Raw genomic sequence first — 6,650 nt, 5'->3', positions numbered from 1 at the left:
AAAGTGAAAATGCCAGCGGAAGTAGATAGACTGGGCTTTGGGGAACCGAGAAAAAAGGGGTAGAGACGGCAGAGAGGCAAGGAATCAGGACAGTTGCCGGAAGTGTGTCAGTTAACAGTGGAGGGGATTAATGTCGTCGCTGACCGTTTCTGCCACCCTGAGCCTGGGTAGCTTGGTTTGGACAAGCCTTAACAACCTAGGTGAGAACTCCCAATGGAGTCTATCTAATTTCAGAATAGAGGGCTGTTTCTATTGTGTTCGGGAGTAAATGAGGTATATGAGCTAACTGCAAGGGTTCTTTGCTACAAAAGACTGCAGACACACACAAAACATCCTTTTGCAGACTTGTGTTAGAAAAATTTAGAAGGAGATACGATTTTTTTAAAAAAAACATTCAGCTATAAATGTTTATAATTTTCTCTTTTCCTATGTACCTCTTTCAATAGTAGTATGGATTATAAGCAGCAAACTACACAAAGGTACAGTCTATACACTGTGACATCCACACAGGTCTATAGTTTGAGGAATTTCAACAGATTGCTACAATCAAGATGACTGAGTTGCTTTTTCTGCTCACTCTGCATCCATACCTGCTCTCGTTGCTCTCCCCCTAAACAGCCACTGAGATCTGTTGGGTGACAACGCAGAGCCAGCTGTGTGTTCTGCAGTTTAAGGAGGTGGTATATACACTTTTGTGCATGGCTTTATTTACTTGAGATGGTGACTTGCCAGAGCCCCTTTCTCTGTAGTTTACTGTAGCAGCGTGGGCTTTGTTTCCTTGTGTTTAAGACAGGGTCTCACCATGTAGCCTGGACTAACCTGTGATCACCGTCTTTGTCTCTCAAGGGCTGGCTTTACAGGCATGTTCCATCATGCTTGGCTCTGTAGTTTTGAAATCGACACTGTAAATTGTCTAGATTTGCTTTTCCTTTTGAGAATTATTTTGATGATTTTAGGCCATTTGAAAATATCTTAGAATTAGCTTTTTTTTCTGTTAAAAATGTCTGCTGGGGATTTTTTGCAGACAGTAGACAACAAGCCAACGTATTCTGCTACAGTCTTCAGAGAACATACAGGAGACGGTTGATAACAGCTATCAGAAGAGCTGTCTGACAGCAAAACATCTTCCATTTAATATCAAAGCAAAGTGGAAAATGTTACAGAGCAGAACAGGAAAAAATCTTGAGTCCATCCTGGAGGGGTCAGTGTGGTATTGGGAGTTCTCCCTTCACAGAGACAGGAAGTGACCAGGTGACCAGAGCCTTGGCATAAGACAGACAGCTTCAGAAAATCTGTACTCTACTTTCAGTAACAGACATTTTAAGGAGAGGAAGGAAAAAGAAAAAGAGGGAGGAGGGAAGACACTTGGGGCTGTAAATGAAAAACTCTCTCGCCAGCATTCTACCTGAGCACCAACAAGATGTCATTAAAAAACAAAAATCAGGTGAACAAGCAGAGCCACTGTGGAATACTACTTTAAAACGATCCCTGCTGGTCCCAGGCACCCTGTGAGTCATAGGAAACTTAGAGCAAATGCTCCTACTATGTTCTAAAAAGTGACCAGAATACATCTCAATTATGGGGAAGAATCTTCAAATCAGTACTCAAATCAGTGAGGGGGAACCTGGATGGAGCCAGCACCTTCAGGGGACATAGATAGAGTGTAGTGGAGTGTATCCAACACCAAAAAGAATTGCCCAGTGGGTAGGGCCAGCACTTGAAACCTGTAGAGAAAGAGGGCCAGCATTTGTGACCCAACCTGGCCAAAGACCATCTCTCATCGAGAATACCTTGAAGAATGCCCATGGAACATCTGTGTATAAGGCTGCCCAGGGGTGTGATGGGCATTTGGGAGTCATGGAAGGAACAGGAGGGCGAGGCTGGAGCAGCGGGGAGACAGACCATCCACTCTTCGCTTCACATGTTTTCGTCTCCTGTTTACTATCTATTGCCAGTTTTACAGGCCAGCTCTGTCCTGCTCTGCGCGCATTACCCCTCCTCTTCCCTTTACCTTCTCACTAGTCTTTTACTTTTCCATTGATAAGCGTTTCCCCAGAAGACAAGCTAACCTAATCCATGGGGTACAGGTGTCTCAGCCTTCTCCGAGCTGGGGCTGCTTTCGGCTCTCTGATTGCAGTTCCTCACCTCCCACTCTTTATTCAACCTTTGGCCACAGTTGCCTCATCTCTCCTCTTTCCCCTCTTGTCTCCACCTCCTCTTTGCCTCTCCATCCTCTCTAACCACAGACTCACTCTTTTTCCTGCGCACTTGCACCTCAGGATCTTAGCGTGCACAGTTCTCTCTCTCTTCTTTTACTTCTTAAAGTGCTGAGAGCTTAAGAGGGGGCGGTTTTTATTTGACTAATGTGACTTTCATAGTTACACTTACTTTCGATAGGATTCTACTCTTAGCGGAGAACTAGGAATGGGGTCTGATGTCCTGACTGCTGCGATGGCAGAGAAGGGCGGTGCCTCAACCTTACTACAACGTAATCCATCTTGAACATTGCAACTCGTCTCACTTAAATAATTATAATTAAAAAATTATCACCTATTGGTCAACTCTAGGTGCAAGTATCAACACGAAACCCAATCAACATGAAAAAACAGTAATACTGCTGCTCCAGAAATTACCAATCCCACTAATGGCTTCTCAGTGAAAGAAAATTAGATGTCATTCCAGACAAGGAATTCAAAAGAATGATTATAAATTATGTTCAGAGAACTTAAAAAAAAGACACAAACCCCTAAATAAATCCTGAGATAAGAAAAAGTGCTGAATGAAATAGGAAGCCAATATAGGATATGAAAGTAGAATTCAATAAAGAGATGGAAATAGTAAAACAAACAAACTGGAAATGAAAAATTCAAGAAGTTAAATAAAAGCCTCTGTGGAAAGATTCGCCAATAGGATGGATCTATGGGACGACAGAATATCAAGGCTTGAAAGCAACATACAGGAGTTGAAACATTCAGTTAACTACGAAGATAAATTAATAAAAATACATGAAGGAAAACTTTGAGAGCTATAGGGCACTACGGAAAATTTAAATCTGTGATTCATGCTGTGCCATCTTTCCTAGGACACCTGCACACATGCCTATCACTCCAGATAGGGCACTACAGACGAACACAATGATTCCACCCAAGTAGAGCTTAGAGAACCAGTGAGTACTGGGGTTACAGAAAATGGATGAACCACTGAAAAGCCCATTCTGCATGAGCAATGACTCATGAAAGCTGCATCCCTGGAGCTCCCCACAAGACCCACAGGTAGAGGAAGAGTCTTTCCTTAGTTACAGTTAGTTACTGCTTGTATCATAGAGGGGCGGGGCCTTGGGATCTTGAAAGTATCATCAGTGCTGTGACTTGGAAGCTTCTGCTTCCTTCCTAAGCCTTACAAGCTTCCTTTCTTCCCTCCAAGAGGGAGGGTTAACATTTGGAAGAAATTGCTACACAAGACACAGACTTAGAGAAGAACAATTTCATTCTAAAGGCTTAGAAACATTCTCAATAAAAAAATAATAAAATCACAGGAGAACATTTCCCAAATCTAGTGGAAGAGATGTATATCCAGACAACATCTAGAACTTAACAGACAAGACCATAAAGTAGCCTTGTCACATCATGTTAAAATTAAAATAATGAATACACAAACACAGAAAGTACACCCAAACTTGCAAACGAGAAACACCAAGTCATACATACAGTTGGGTGGGGTCATCAGAATAAGAGGTCATTTCTCAATGCAAACATCAATTTCAAAGCTCAGAAAGAAAACAGCAGCCTAAGTCCAAGCTGAAGACCAACCACACTGGCCACACTGGCTATCTGAACACAGGGATGCTTTTTCCAGATGGATCCCTCTGTGCTTCTGTAGACGAGGATGGCCAGGCTATGCTCTGGGATCTCAACGAAGCCAAGCACCTTGACATACTAGATAGTGGAGACATCTTTGTGTTTAAGCCCCAGTTGCTACTGGCTCTGTGCTGCCACTGGCCCCACTGTCAAGATCTGGGACTTGAGGTTGTGTGTGTGTGGGAACCACTGTAGATGAACTGAAACAAGAAGTTACCAGCACCAGCAGCAAGGCAGGCCACCCCAATGCCCCTCCCTGGTGTGGTGTGCTGATGGCCAGACTCCACGGGTTACACAGACAACCTGGTGTGAGTGTGGCACGTAGCTATTGGTACCCACTAAAAGTTTAGGATACAGTCTTAGAAATAAAACTGGGTTTCTATTAAAAAAAGAAGCAGCAGTCAACCCATCTTATTGTACCCAAAAACTCTCTGTCATAATTGGAGTAATAAAAAAAATCTCCAAAGTAAGAAAAGCAAAGTGAATTTGTAGCTAGTTCTACAGAAGATATGTGAAGGAATCCTTTGGACTAAAAGAAAAGTAAACACATCCATGAAGCTGTAGTAAAGAGCAAGTCATGCTCCAGCGTAGCTAAGCAAATGAGGAAAATAAAAACACCAACTACTACAAATCAAATCAACAGCTCTTGGGTACTAGTCATGCCAGTTTCCCACCCAATAGACACAGAGTAGTAGACTGGTTTGAAAGAGAGGATCCATCTATTTTTGAATCCAGGAGACGTACCTCACCACAAAGGCAGATGCAACCTTAGGTCAAAAGATGGGAAATGTGTTTCAAGCAAATGGAATGAGGAAGCAAGCATCACTCTTATAATATCTGCTAACAAAGACTTCAAGTAAAAATAGGATATTTCAAGTCCTGAATAACTATCAACCAAGATACCTAGCAATGTTATTTTAATGGAGAAATTTATGGGTAAATAAGAGCATTTGAAGACAAACATAAGTTAATGCAATAATAACTTAGCGAGGAAATGCTTAAAGGAATACCACACACAAGAACACAGGTGTCGTGGTTAGGGTTCTCATTGCTGTGATTAAACACCAGGAACAAAGGAAAGCTGGGGAGGAAAGGGTTTATGACATGTTCACATCTTATTCCATCACAGAAAGAAGTCAGGACAGGAACTCAAACATGGCAGGAACCTGGAGGCAGGAACTGATGCAGAGACCATGAAGGGGTCCTGCTTATTTATTGGCTTGTTTACATCATAGCTTGCTCAGCCTGCTTTCTTATAGAACCCAGGACCACCAGTAGAGGGATGGCACCACCCACAATGGGCTGACCCTCCCCTGTCAATCACTAATTAAGAAAAGCTCTACAGGCTTGTTTACAGCCTGATCTTATGGAGGCATTTTCTCAATTGAAGTTCCCTCCTTCCAGATGACTTTAGCTTGTACCAAGTTAACAGAAAACTTGTTAGCACATCAGGAACAAATGTGTTTCTTGAAGGGAAGTAATCAACAGAGAACTAGGAAAGAATTGATCGTGTTCAAGGCCACAAACCTGCAAAAATTCTATACCAGCAGGAGAGGGAGAAAAGATCTACCAATAAACAAAAGGACCAGAGAAATGACCAACAACAGCCCCAGAAAAACTAAAACCTCACCAATAATAACCTTATACATAAATGACCTTAACCCACCAACTAAAAGACACAGGGATGGATAAACAAGATCCAACTCTCCATTGTCAGCAAGAAATTCTTACAAAACTTTATGAGTCAAAGTTGCAAACAAAGTTACCAGGCAAAGGGAAGCTGAAAATGAGCTGGAATGGTGATTCTTATATCCAATGAAGTAGATTTTCAACCAAAGCCAGTCAGAATAGGAATGGCGGGCCACCACCTGACAATAAAGGAACAATTCATGAAGAGAATACAGCTATTATAAATATATATGCACCGAATCTTTGGCACCTCGGCTTCATGAAGCACACACTGAAGGACATGAAAGACCTGGTCCTGATGCAATAACACTGAAAGACCTCAACACCCCACTCTCACATTTTAAAATCACATCCAACCTACAAAACAGCAAAGAAGCCTCCACGATAAATTGTACCACCAACCAACTGGATTTAACATACAGAGAACATCCCACTTGTGATAGGGAAATCATGTTCTTCTCATCAGTGCTCAGAATCTTCTCTAAAATCAGCCACATTATACAAAATAGTCTTAACAAATACAGAAATTATAATTTCCTCCTCATCTCAGCAGACAACAGTGGAACAAAAGTATAAAATAATAACTGCAAGACTAACCTCAAAAATACACAAATATTTGGAGACCAAACGCTACACAAAAAATTTATATTGCGTATAAGGTTTTTTTTTTTTTTTGACAGATGAGTCTTTTAATAGAAAAAAAAAATACACGTGCAACAGTAGCAACACACATTTCTTCGAATCCGGACAGCTTGGAGTTTCAGTTCTTAACCTTGGGAGGTGGCCTGTACACACCTACAACCACAGCGTGGTCCCGTTCGTAGGGCTCAAGTGTCAGCTGCTCCTGGGGCTTCATATTCTCCTGTTGCATCTTCTTCACTTCAGATGCAAACACAGCTTCTGCCGAGGCTGTGGAGTCAATGCAGTTCGCCTTAATGGAAATCACAAAGTGTCCTCCATTCCTCAGGAAGGTGTGGGCATTCAGGGCCACAATCCGCGTTTGGTCTGGCTGTGCCACATCGGCAAAGATCACATCCACCATGGCAATAAGCATGCGGTATTTGTGTGGGTGTCGGGCATCTTCAATCACAGGAATAATGTTGG

General features: G+C 42.2%; 1 pseudogene; it reads right to left on the bottom strand.

Moving 5' to 3' along the window:
• Window positions 1–6,224: 6,224 nt before the first annotated feature.
• LOC101993853 lies at window positions 6,225–6,648 on the bottom strand (annotated as a pseudogene).
• Window positions 6,649–6,650: the final 2 nt, after the last annotated feature.

The sequence above is a fragment of the Microtus ochrogaster genome, chromosome 1 (genome assembly GCF_000317375.1).
Source record: "Microtus ochrogaster isolate Prairie Vole_2 chromosome 1, MicOch1.0, whole genome shotgun sequence".
Lineage (NCBI taxonomy): Eukaryota > Metazoa > Chordata > Mammalia > Rodentia > Cricetidae > Microtus > Microtus ochrogaster.
This window is presented reverse-complemented; position numbering and strand designations above follow the sequence as displayed.